Genomic DNA, 13,483 nt, shown 5'->3' on the forward strand with positions numbered 1-13,483 from the left:
TGCCTCCAGAAATGGGGAACATTTGAAAGGGCATCCTTTGGCACCCTATATTACCGTAGGCAAATTTGAAAGTGCTCATTTATATGCTTTTTTTAAAAAAAAAATGCAAATTAAAGTGGGATCAGAAGTGAACAGACTAAGGTACAGATTCATCTGGCTTGCCACTGTGGGAAACTGGATTCTGGACTTGATAGACCTTTCAACTGATCCAACAAGGTACATGATCATCTTATGTTCTTATGAACTGGATAAAATTGTTTTGTCCATTGGTGGAGGCTGATCCATTAGGCAGGTGGGGCCCTGACCACCAACCTTGATCTGCCTTCTTACTTCTATGGGTGGGTGGCCCTTGCTGTCAGCTTCCTTCTCCTCCTTTTCCTTATAGAACTTGCCCTTATAGAACTCAGTAGGGAGGAAGACGGGGACAAGATTAGAATTAGGTGGCTCTGCCTGTCATTGGCTCTCTGACTCTGGCTATCATGTGCTCTGGCTCTGCATACTCTTGGCCTGTCTGCTTTCTGCTCTACCAGTCTCAATGGCACCACTATATATGATAAAAAGAGCCTTGTTCATTCAGGCCATATAGTCCAACACCTGGTTTTTACACAGCAACCATCCAGATACAACTGAGTATGTTACAAACAGGGACAGAAGGAAATAGCCCTCTTTTGTCACTCCCTCACCCAAGGCAACAGGCATACAATGATATACTGCCTCTGAAGATGGAGTTTCTATTTAGCTGTTATGAAGAATAGTCATTCTTAGATGTGGAGACCACATTGCAGAACTTACAAAGATCCTGCTGGCTCAGGCCAGTGGCCCATCTAGTCCATCCACCTGTTCTCACAGGGACCAACCAGACGGCCTCTGGGAAGCCCACAAGCAGGATTGAGTACAACAGCATTCTCCCCACCCGCAGTTCCTAGCAACTGGTACTCAGAGGCATAGTGCCTCTGAGAGTGGAAGCAGAATATAGCCATGGTGGCTAGTAGCCATTGAATTTAATATCTATACGTGTGCATCTATACGAGTTCAGTTCAGACAGTCAGAGCACAAGACAAGCCCCAGTATGCTCTCACATGGCCTTTCAAAATATCTCTGGGGTGGAGGGGGGACTCACAACTTTCTCCCGGTAGAGGAGAAATTCTCCAACCATTTCTTGGGAATGGGGCTTACCATTAGCATCCACAGGAGGAACACAAAACATAGAAATCTACCTCATACTGAGTCAGACCACTGGTCCATCTACACTGACTAGTGGCTTCCCTCCGGTGTTTCATGCAGGAGTCTTCCCCCAGCCCTATCTGGAGATGCCAGAGACTGAACCGGGAACCTTTTGCATGCAACACATGTGCTCTAGCACTGAGCTGCAGCCTTTCCCGGGCAATTAGACAGAGAATGAATAATGATGACCTGAGTGTTTGTTGTTTATTTCTTTATTTCTTTATATATCCCGCCCTTCCTCCCCTTCCTCCCAGCAGGAGTTGTTTTTGTAGCTGCTGCTATTGCTGCAAGTGGCAGCAACTGTGTTCGCAGTAGGGATGGGAAGATCTGTCAATTTTGGTTCCCTCAGTTTCTCATTTTTCCAATCTTAATTTCAGCTCTCCACATTTCTGCAGCAAGTTTTTAAAACAATCCTCATGAAAATTATCCAGCATTTAGTGCAAATTTCTCCTATTAAACCCATTTTTGTAGGCAGTTTTGACTAATATACATATTTTAGCAAGCCATTTCTTGTCATATAATGCATTTCTGCATGTTATATTTGCCCATATATTCATTTTTATGCACCCTTTCCCATAAAATACGCATTTTTGTAAACATTGCTTGGCTATTGAACTGCATCGCAAAATTCAAATAAGTGCACATTTCTAAGGATGGCTGTGTTTTGGTTCTCATTATGATTCAGAAAATGCAAATTTGCTAGATTTAGCTTCAGTTGTGAACTGAATCAAAATTCTCACCCATCCCTAGTTGGCAGCCTGGCCAACATTTTCCATCCTCCACAGTGCCCCAGACCTAATGTCGTCCTCCACAAAATATAGTGGTGAATATTCAGAGAAAATTCTGTAAAGTAGCCTTCTTTTTCTTGGTAGGTTGGGGAGGGGTAATCTCAAAAAAATTCTCTCTCTTTCAGGTCCAATTCCCTCTCTTTCAAATGTGAGGGGATAAATCTGTATCCTCAGATTCTCTGTGACCCCCCACCCCTTTCCTTTTGGGTGATATGTTGGCCATGGCTTGTGGGATGAAGGATCTCCTAATTGCTTTGCATGATATGGGTTAATATTGTCTTCTTTTGATGTCAGAGACATGAGAAACTGGCCCCAGGTTTCCCAGATGCCACCTAGTCTACCTCATTGGAGATTTCTTGGAACTGTTCCATTTGGACCTCCAAAGCCTCCTGACCTGGCTGCAGGGAACTGAGCCTGTCTTACCAGTCAACTTCCTGCATAGCATAAAGAGGGGCTACAATGTTCAAAGCTTGTTGAGCAATTGCTGTGCATCATCTTGCCATCTCAAAATCTCTCCATCTATAGAAAAGCTGCAGAAAACCTATTTTAAGACAAGCCAAGTCGCTCTTTTATATCAGCTGCTCTTGTTGTAACAGGCAAACAATAGGAAGTTTGATTTTTGGTATCAGAAATGTAACAGACAATGACATTACACTTGTAACTTGACTTTGAGCGAATTAAGTTTGATGACTGCAGAGGAAATTGAAATGTTGTGTGGGCAGGGGAAGCATATTTGAAGAAGATGGGGGGGATTCCTGGTGGCCAGAGTAGTGAAAGAAATATATATAGAGAAACTGTGTTTGAGAATTTATTTCTTTTAGGCTGATTTGAAACAAAGTCTACTTCCCCCTCCCTCCAGTAAATCATCAATTATTTTCAGTAAATCTTGCATTTTTTTTTAAAAAGCATACCTTTCAGAGCACCCTTCCTTAGGGCAGAATCCACAAGGCTTTCTAATGTTATCTGCAAAACAATATTGTAATGTAGGTTAGGCTGGGAGATAGTAGCTTACCCAAGACCTTCCAGTGAGCTAAGACTAGAATGTGTGTGTCCCTGGCTGGGGTCTTGGTCCAGGTCCAGGTTCCATCCTCTATCCACCAAATTGAGGTCAGTGTTGGACTGTTGAAAACTATCAAGTGAGGGCACAGAGTTAAGAATCCAACACAAGCCAGGGATCTAAAAAGACACAGTGGAGTATATATATATGTATGTATATTGGCCCAGACAGAGTTCCAGAAAAACCTGAAAGCTTCTATAGTCCTTCAAGAGAAACCAATGGGCAACTTGGATAAATGGAATCACTCTGGAGCCTGGGAATTCTTGATTTTTCAAGGAACTAACTGACCTATAGCCCTCATGGACCAACACATAGGGCTGAAGCACCTTGGGCAGCTCCTTGAAAGTGTGAACTAAAACCTGGAGTGGATTCCACTGCCCCACTGGCATGGGGCCACCAGCCTCCACTGGCTTAAGGGATCCAGGGCCCCACCCAACAGAATGAGCATCAGGGCTCCCAAATGCAGCAGGTAGGACTTACCACACTGAATTAAATGAAGTAAGTAACACTCAGCATTATCTAAAGAGGGGGTCATAAGACCATGAAGTCAAGAGTCTACATTACCTACTTCACCCCTGTTGGTAAATAAATTGCAATCCACAGTAACAGTTCAGTATAGTCAAGATCAGGGGTTCTCAAACTGTGGTCCGTGGAGTACCAGTGGGCCACAAAGTTCATTCAGGTGGCCCGTGGCATGACTGTGATGAACACTTACAATATGAATTCTATGGAGTTAAAATTGTAATGCAATAAAATGCAATAAAAGAAATAATAATGCAATGAAAAAATCATACAGCATCTAGCAGATACCATTACAGTTGCCACAACAGGCAGGGGAAAAAGCAGGCCACCAACAGCCTTAGCAATTTTCAAGTGGTCCATAGGGGGAAAAAACTGGGTACCACTGGCTAAGATTAAACTGGGGGAAAAGGGAGGGAAGTGCATCTTGTGAGCATTTCAAGAGCAGCTGGTTATTTTTTTATATACATGAAAACAATCACACGCTTGCATATGTGATCCGAAACTGCTCCCACCCACTCTTGACAAAGCCCCCAGTGTGGAGATTAATCTAATTATTTGAAAAATACCTGTGTCACTTTTCTGTGGAAATATCCCAGGTGGTTTACAAAATATTTGTCCCCAAACTGAAAAAGAAACCTTGCCATAAAAAGATACGGTAAGAATAACGGGGAAGGGCCGTAGCTGAGTGGTAGAGCATCTGATTGGCATGCAGAAGGTCCCCGGTTCAATCCCCAGCATCTCCAGGTAGGGCTGGGAAAGATTCCCTGCCTGAAACTCTGGAGAGCTGCTGCCAGTTAGTGTAGTCAATACTGAGCTAGATGGGCCAGTAGTGTGACTCAGTATAAGGCAGCTGCCTATGTTCCTAAGAGAATTTAAACCATTCCAGCACTCCAAAATCAGAGCAGCCTAGTTAAAAACAGCAACTACCACGCACCCACTGAAAGCCTTGGAGAATTTTGAAAAAGAGGTCCTAATCAGTCCTTCGTCCAAATTTTGTTTTGTTTTATTTTTATTTTCCTGAAATGCATATCCTGTGTTTCTGCCATCATAGAACCCATACAACTCTCCATGGTTCCCAGGAGCCACCCATTCATCCACTAAGCAGAGGCAGCCTTATGGATGGAAGAGAAATTCAATTTAGTTCACATTTTAATGTAAAACTCGCCTCATTTGCACTTCCCGAAATAATACGCAAGCTGAAACATAGCTGTCCTTCAAAGTTTTCTCTAGTCCAAATTTTGTGATGCAGGTCTCCAGCCAAATAATTTGTGCAAAAAATGCATATATTAGAAGAAAGTGTGCATAAACCTCCATTTGCTAATAACAATCCTTAACTGAGTGGCTTAAGAGGGTCCTCTGACATGGAGTTTAAATTCCTGAAGATCTTAAAGAAAGGATGCTTTTCGATCATCACTGAGTTAGTGTTGTGCTGAGATCTGTTCTGTTTAGGGAAGGTTTTATTTCTCTGCAAAAGAAGCTTCCATTTTTTCCCCAATTCATTCTCAGAGGACTTGAGAATTTCTTTAGAATTTTGTTTAGTATGGAGTTATCAGCTTACCTTAGCATTGCAAGGTGGCTAAGGGTGGTGTATGTGTTTTTCCTTGTCAATAAACTTTTTTCCAGCCCTCTGCAGTCTTCCTGGTTGTTGGTGCTTCCTGATCTTAAAAGGCCTCATAGGGGGAGTTGATGTCTTTCCCTGGACTTTAGCTGAAGTGCAGACACCTGGGAAGGCTGCCCAGTGCAGACCACTGGTGAGATGATCTGTAAAAGGAAAGAAAGGGCACTCGCAAATCCCCTTGGCCACTTCTAAATCCCTGCACCTGATGCATGACAATTTCACCCAGATTTTCTTTTTCCTTTGATAGTTTCTGGATGAAGTCCCTTTTCTTATTAACCGATGGAGTATGGTCAGAGGGGAAAATGCAGGAGAAGTTTTCAGCACAGCGCTACACTGAGGATGGCATCCAGCTAATGATTTCTACTTGCGCAGTGGGGCTTCCTCCCTCTCCTCCCCCACATGTGCCCAGCGCCATCCCCAAATCTGCTCTGTAGGGTTGGGAGAATCCCGAAAACAGGTTTAGGGGGCACACAGGGGAAGAAGAGGAAGAAAGCCCTCAAAATCCTTTCCCTGTTGAGACCATGACTTAGCATTGCTTTGGATACAACCCTGAGTGACCCTAACCTGGCCCAAAACATATGGAAACAGGGTGAAGGGGGGGGTACCCAGGAGTGGAGCTCCCAGTCCAGAGATTATAACTTCCGCCTAGGACATCAGTGCTAGAACCTGTCCCCATCATTCTCTTTATGGTATCAGCCCATGGATTTGACGTAACAATTTGACGAGAACTCCTGACATTCAATGAAACTCTCTGTTCATGACTTGTCTCTCCTCCTCCCTCATTCGAGACTATCAAAGTTTATGAAGGGAAACAAGTACAGAGACAGGAGACATGCAGTCAACAGCTAGCCTTATTTGCACGAATGCCCCCCCCAAATCCCATCACTTTTAATTTAGAAGAAAAATTAACCCATCAGTGGAATGGGCATTAGCCATGCCTGGCTTCCTCCCTTTTTTCTGTGTGCGTGTAGATTTCAATTACTCCCCCCACCCTCCCGGTTCATTTCTTTCAAATTCTCTGTGAGTCTAAAGAGGGGAACCCACGCACAGAGAAGAAGGGAAGAAGAAGAAAAAGGGGTGGGGGGTAGGGAGGAGGAAAGAAAGTGAAGGGGGAACCCCACAACCCTCCTCATGCCAAAGGCGTATGAAATATGAAGGGCCGATGATTGTTTGAGTTCACTGCGTTGGAATAACATTGGTTAAATTATGGATAGTTTTGAATAGTGTCACTTCTCTCTCCCCCCCCCCCATTCTCCCTTCGCCTTCTGCAGATGGTGGTTCACACACAAGGAGCCGAGGCCTGCATAATTGTATCACTAATAAGCCGCGAGGCAATTAGTTGTGTAAGTGTGCTATAATCATTCCAACAGAAGAGATGACGAAGAGACAAAAAAGGGAGGGGGGCACCCAAAAATGTCTTTTTCTCAATTCATCAACTGACAGCCATAATTAGATATATATAATTGAAAATTCCACAGTAGGGGGGCCAGCTTATACAAATGAATTTTTTTTCTCCCTGGCTCTTCCCCCTCCTTATTCTCTTATGTATTTTCTAACACCTCCCCTTTTCCATTTTGCTCTCACATCTTCTCAGAAAATGTGTCACTCTGAGGGAACGCATGCTATACAAACGTCAGAATACAACTCTCTCTCTTTTGGTATCGAACGAGGCGGCTTTGAAATAATTTTTATGAGGTAAATTCTTAGTTGGTGCCTTTAAAAAATAAAGTTGCCAAACTCTCTATCGGCCCCTGCCCCCCACACTCTCAGAGCCACCAACTTTTAGAAGATCTGTATGTCTTTTTTTCCCCCCAAACATGAAATATAAAACTCAAGTAAAAGAGGAGCTCTGCTTTGTTTTGTTTCGTTCCCCTTCCCTCATTGACATGGAGAAAGCTTGAAGTTTTGGGAGGGGTGGGGAGTTGTGAGTTATAATAGAGAATGACATCACCAAGTATTATGGGAAGTTGAGGGATTTCTTTGGAGCAAAGCCTGATTATCAAAAGGCTATAATTAAATTTGGGCTTTAAAAAATGCTCAAGTGCTTATGACTTGGTGGAAACTATGCTCAGAGCAGCTTTTCACTGAATTAATCAGCCTGGAAGATTTCATTATGCAGGAGTCTCTCTTTTTAAACTGTAAGCCCACAATCAGACCCTCTCTCTTTTTCTTTTCTCCTAAAATTTAATTGGACAAACCTTATTTGATTTTTTTTAAAAATAGAGGACTTGGTAAGATTGGAGCTTGTTAATTAAGTCTTTTAAATGCCCCCAGCTGTGCAATACATTTTTCCCCAACACAATTGCATATTTATTTTTAACATTTGCTCCTTCCATTTACAATGGCGAGCTATTTTTGAAAATAAAACACACACATACTATGACACTCGTAATGAATGCCAGTGAATTGTTTTAAATCCAAATGGGAGATTTGCAGGATGCCATCATTACCACTGCATTTCCAGGCTGGGAGAAAAGCTTTTCTTGGCCTGCACGAGGGCATTTATAGGAATAATTTGCTAATTCTTCTTACAAACAGGGAAAGGACCTGTGAACACAAACAGTTCTTGTTGTTGTTATGTGCCTCCAAGTTGACTACGACTTATGGTGACCCTCTGAATCAGTGACCTCCAAGAGCATCTGTCATGAACCACCCTGTTCAGATCTTGTAAGTTCAGGTCTGTGGCTTCCTTTATGGAATCAATCCATCTCTTGTTTGGCCTTCCTCTTTTTCTACTTCCTTCTGTTTTTCCAAGCATTATTATCTTTTCTAGTGATTCATGTCTTCTCATTATGTGTCCAAAGTATGATAACCTCAGTTTCATCATTTTAGCTTCTAGTGACAGTTCTGGTATAATTTGTTCTAACACCCAATTATTTGTCTTTTTTGCAGTCCATGGTATCCGCAAAGCTCTTCTCCAACACCACATTTCAAATGAGCTGATTTTTCTCTTATCTGCCTTTTTCACTGTCCAACTTTCACACCCATACATAGAGATCATGAATATCATGGTCTGAATGATCCTGACTTCCGTGTTCAGTGATACATCTTTGCATTTGAGGACCTTTTCTAGTTCTCTCACAGCTGCCCTCCCCAGTCCTAGCCTTCTTCTGATTTCTTGACTATTGTCTCCATTTTGGTTAATGATTGTGCCAAGGTATTGATAATCCTTGACAAGTTCAATGTCCTCATTGTCAACTGTAAAGTTGCATAAATCTTCTGTTGTCATTACTTTAGTCTTTTTGACGTTCAGCTGTAGTCCTGTTTTTGTGCTTTCTTCTTTAACTTTCATCAGCATTCGTTTCAAATCATTACTGGTTTCTGCTAGTAGTATGGTATCGACTTCATATCTTAAATTATTGATATTTCTCCCTCCAGTTTTCACGCCTCCTTCATCTTGGTCCAATCCTGCTTTCCGTATGATATGTTCTGCGTACAGATTAAATAAACAGGGTAATAAAATACACCTCTGTCTCACACCCTTTCCGATTCGGAACCAATTGGTTTCTCCATATTCTGTCCTAACAGTAGCCTCTTGTCCAGAGCATAGGTTGCGCATCAGGACAATCAGATGCTGTGGCACCCCTATTTCTTTTAAAGCATTCCATAGTTTTTCATGATCTGCACAGTCAAAGGCTTTGCTGTAATCTATAAAGCACAGGGTGATTTCCTTCTGAAATTCCTTGGTCTGTTCCATTATCCAACGTATGTTTGCGATATGATCTCTGGTACCTCCTTCCTTTCTAAATCCTGCTTGGATTTTTGGCATAGCTTGAATTTGTGTGCAAAAAAATGTAGACAAAAATACTGGAAAGGTAAGGCTGATCGTGTGTCTAATTGACCTTTGACCTTCTTGGCTAATAATATTGGCCAGAAAGGGGTTGGCCAAGTGAGTGATGGGAATGGTGGAAACCTCCTAAGGGGAAGGTATGGTCCCAGAAAATTTGAAAGAGGTTACAGTGAGCTCTATTTTTTTTATTTTTAAATCTGTTATTCCTGCTTTATTGGAGAATTTCTGGATTGGTCTCCAATTTTCCATTATTTGCCAAGCACTTGAGTATAGGTGTGGGGAGCCTTTGTCCCTCCAGATGTTGCTGAACTACAACCCCCATTGTCCCTAGCTATAGGGCATGCTTGCTGAAGCTGATGGGAGTTGTAGTTCAGCAACATCTGGAAGGCCAAAGGTTTTCCATGCCTGCTTTAGTACATTATGACTTCTCAGCTCCAGGTTTGTTTGGTGTTTTGGGGGAGTATGATACAGAATATATACATCCAGTTATGGGTCTGATTTTGGAATGAAAACAGCCTTTTGGACATCCTACAGACTCATGACATTGTACTACAAATCCCTCTGTGACCTCTCTGTGGCTTCAGTTGTTTGTTCTGGATGGGACTGCACTCCCTCTGAAGGAGCAGGTATGCAGACTTGGTGTACTCCTTGATCCATCTCTGTCACTAAAGACCCAAATGGCCTCTGTGGCCAGGAGTGCTTTTTACTATCTCTGGATGGTATGCCAGCTGTGACCATTACTGGACCGCCACAGCTGGATTGCAGTAGTCTGTACATTGGTAGCCTCAAGACTTATTACTGTAACATGCTTTATGTGGGGTTGCCCATATATCTGTGCAGAACACAGTGGCCAGACTGCTCAAAGGAGCAATTGCTGACAACATGTTATGACACTGTTGAGAGAGCTACACTGGCTGCTGATTTGCTACTGGACCAGTTTTCAGGTTTTTGTGTTTATTCACATAGCCCTAAACAACTTGAGCCCAAAGTACTTTAAGGACTGTCTGCTCCCTTATGCTCAACCTTTATCACTGAGATACTCTGATAGGGCACTTCTGCTGGTTTCCCACACCCCTGAGGTTTGGTGGGCCTTCACTAGTGAGTGAGCATTTAGTGTGACAGTCCCTGCCTTGTGGAACTCCCTGCCAGTAGAAGTTGGAAGGAACAATCTCTGCCAACTTCTATACGTCTTCTGAAAACTACATTGTTTAGACAGGCCTTCATAATATGATTTTCTTTTTTTAACCAACCAGTATTTACTGATGTTTTATTGATGTTTTTATTTATGTTTCTATGGATGCTTTTACTGATTTTGTAAGGCTTTCAATGGCTAATAGCCCTGATGGCTATGTTCTTCCTCCATGGTCAGAGGCAGTATACCTCTGAATATCAGTTGCTGGAAAGCATAAGAGGGGAGAATTCTGTTGTGCTCATATCTTGCTTTTGGATTTCCCGTAGGCATCTGGTTGGCAGCTGTGAGAACAGGATCCTGGACTAGATGGACCATTGGCCTGATCCAGCAGGCTTTTCTTATGTTGCCATGTTATTTTTTTTTATTTTATTTTATTCAATTTTTATACCGCCCACAGCCAGAAGGCTCTCTGGGCGGTGCACAACAGTAAGTAAAATACAATAAAATCACATAAAAAACACTAAAAGGCAAACATATTAAACAATTAAACAATCTGGTACATATTAAAAGCTAATAAAATATATTAAAATATATTAAAATGACTGGGAAAATAAAAAGGTTTTGACCTGGCGCCGGAAAGATAGAAGTGTACCTCATCGGGGACACTGTTCCATAATTCGGGGGCCACCACTGAAAAGGCCCTAGATCTTGTTACAACCCTCCGAGCCTCTCTATGGGTCGGAACTCAGAGGAGGGCCTTTGATGTTGAACGTAGTGAACGGGTAGGTTCGTATCGGGAGAGGCGTTCTGCCAGGTACTGTGGTCCCGTGCCATGTAAGGCTTTATAAGTCAAAACTAGCACTTTGAATCTGGCCCGGAAACAAACAGGTAGCCAGTGCAAACGAGCCAGAACAGGTGTTATGTGTGCGAACCGTCTCGTCCTCGTCAACAGTCTGGCTGCCGCGTTTTGCACTAGCTGTAGTTTCCGAACTGTCTTCAAAGGCAGCCCCATGTAGAGTGCATTGCAGTAGTCCAATCTAGAGGTTAGCAGACAACTGAGGCGAGGTCGTCACTGTTCAGTTAGGGGCGTAGCTGGGCTACCATCCGAAGATGGTAGAACGCATTCCGTGCCACCGAGGCTACCTGAGCCTCGAGGGACAGGAATGGATCGAAAATATATACAACCTTGATATACTTTTTTTTTAAAGTATGGATTACAGACAGACAGACAGATATTGAATAGCATGGGGCAATAGTGACCAGATTTCAGGCTTGTTGGATCTAGTTTTTTATTTTATTTACTAGAACTCAAAGTCAGGGCCAAACGATAAATGGTTAGTACTAAAGAACAAGGTGCCCCTGAGCACTTTCTGAGCCTCAGAATTTGTTTTCAGTTCCAGAATTCTTTCACACAAAAATCCACTCCGGATTACTCCCAGCATTCTTTGTTTCTGCAGCCTGATTGAAGGTGTGAGAGATCAGTGATGGCTAGTGGCTTCGATGTCAGTGGGGCAGTGGAATCCACTCCAGGTTTTAGTTCAAGCTTTCAAGGAGCTGTCCAAGGTGAACACCTTGGACAATTCCTTGAAAGTTCAGAATAAAACCTGGAGTGGATTCCACTGTCCCACTGATATCAGAGCCACCAGCTGCCACTGGGAGAGATACCTTTATCATATGATAGCTGGGAAGGAAGAAGTGCTTCCTGGCCTACTGCCAATTGTCCAAAGATCTACCAGTAGATCCCAATCTCCTTTTTCTCAACACTGTCATAAGGAACAGGATTGATCCCTGAGGGACACCATAGGCCAACGGCCAAGGTGTTGAACTGGAGTTCTGCAGCACCACCTTCTGGAACCACCTATTAAGGAAAAACCAGCACTTCTGTAACACTTATTTATTTATTTTATTAAATTTATTAGTTGCCCATCTGGCTGGTTATCCAGCCACTCTGGGCGACGTACAACATAAAAACATACAATTTACATTAGAGCATTAAAAAATCTCAACCAATGATAATAAAACCTCTTGTCTCCAAAGCTCATCCTACGAAGAGATGAAAGAACAATTATAAACCCAATCTATAGAATGAATAGCAATACAGAATTAGGTTTGTATATCTGTGTCTAAACATATTAATACCAAAGTTAACAAAATAAAGACAAATGTCCAACAGTGTTGTGTGACAAACCAAATATGACATAACAAGTACTTGGATCAACTATGAGGGACAACCATTTCAAATAACAGAATAATTTTACTTAGTATGAGATGTGATGGGCACCATGCACCATGAGAAGGGAGAGAGGGAAGCAAATAAAAAAAACAGCAGTTATAAAATGGTCCACAATTCAACAAGAGTGTGAATCAAAACCTTAGCATGAAAATCAAGACGGCAGTAACAATTACAAAAACAGCCATCAGAATTAATACACAGAGTTATATCCAACTAAGTTGTATTCGTGGACTAAGTTAGTCGCATCCATTAATTTCAGTGGGTCTACTCAGAGTAGAACAAACATTGGATACAATCCAATCATTTTTGTGAGTCGTTTTGAACAGCAATTGGTATTGTTTGTCTTTTTCTTTAAAAAAAAGTTATTATTTTTGCTAACAAACAAACAAAAGGAACCCTGAGAGATCAAACTTTGGTTAATATAAAAATAACGATTTCTTTCTTCAGTTTTCAGAGCTTTCTCGTCTAGTTCTCATTACCCATTTTGAATAATGTGATCATTTTTCATTCCCAACAATGCAAATCATACAGACAAAGACAGAAGACTTATTCTGGGGAGATGTTCTTTAAAGCAAACAATCCATTTCCTCCTTTTTGTTACAGCAGCTGTCTCAGGTGCTCTTCTCCTTTGCACGACGTAATAGCAGATCAGATGGTCCACCAGCTACATTCATAAATGGCAGTCATATTCAAGTCCTTAAAGGGGGAAAAATTAAGAATGAATGCTTTTATTTCATTTCATTTATACGAGGATTCTTGGCTGCATTTCCAAGGCACATAATGACACATTTGCTCTTTTGTGTTTCTAACTAAGTAATGGCATAGTTCCTCTAAACCATGAAAAATGGTGTGTTTGATCAAACAAGAAAGGGATGAACTTCTGGGAAATTCCATTCACAAGAGTTTGAATTAGACCCAGAGTCATTCTCTTTCCCCAATGCCCAATGCCAAACAGGGTTATAACTCCATGGCCACCTTGCTGTTGCCTTTTTTTATATAAAAGCATCGAGTACAGTTCTGTCAACACAAGCTGTGCTCAACTGCTGAAGGCTCAATTCTCAAACATATGGATATGTTGAAAATTAAATTGCAGGGTTTGTTTGAATTTATAGAGAGCTC

The sequence above is a fragment of the Rhineura floridana genome, chromosome 13, assembly GCF_030035675.1.
Source record: "Rhineura floridana isolate rRhiFlo1 chromosome 13, rRhiFlo1.hap2, whole genome shotgun sequence".
Taxonomy (NCBI): Eukaryota; Metazoa; Chordata; class Lepidosauria; order Squamata; family Rhineuridae; genus Rhineura; species Rhineura floridana.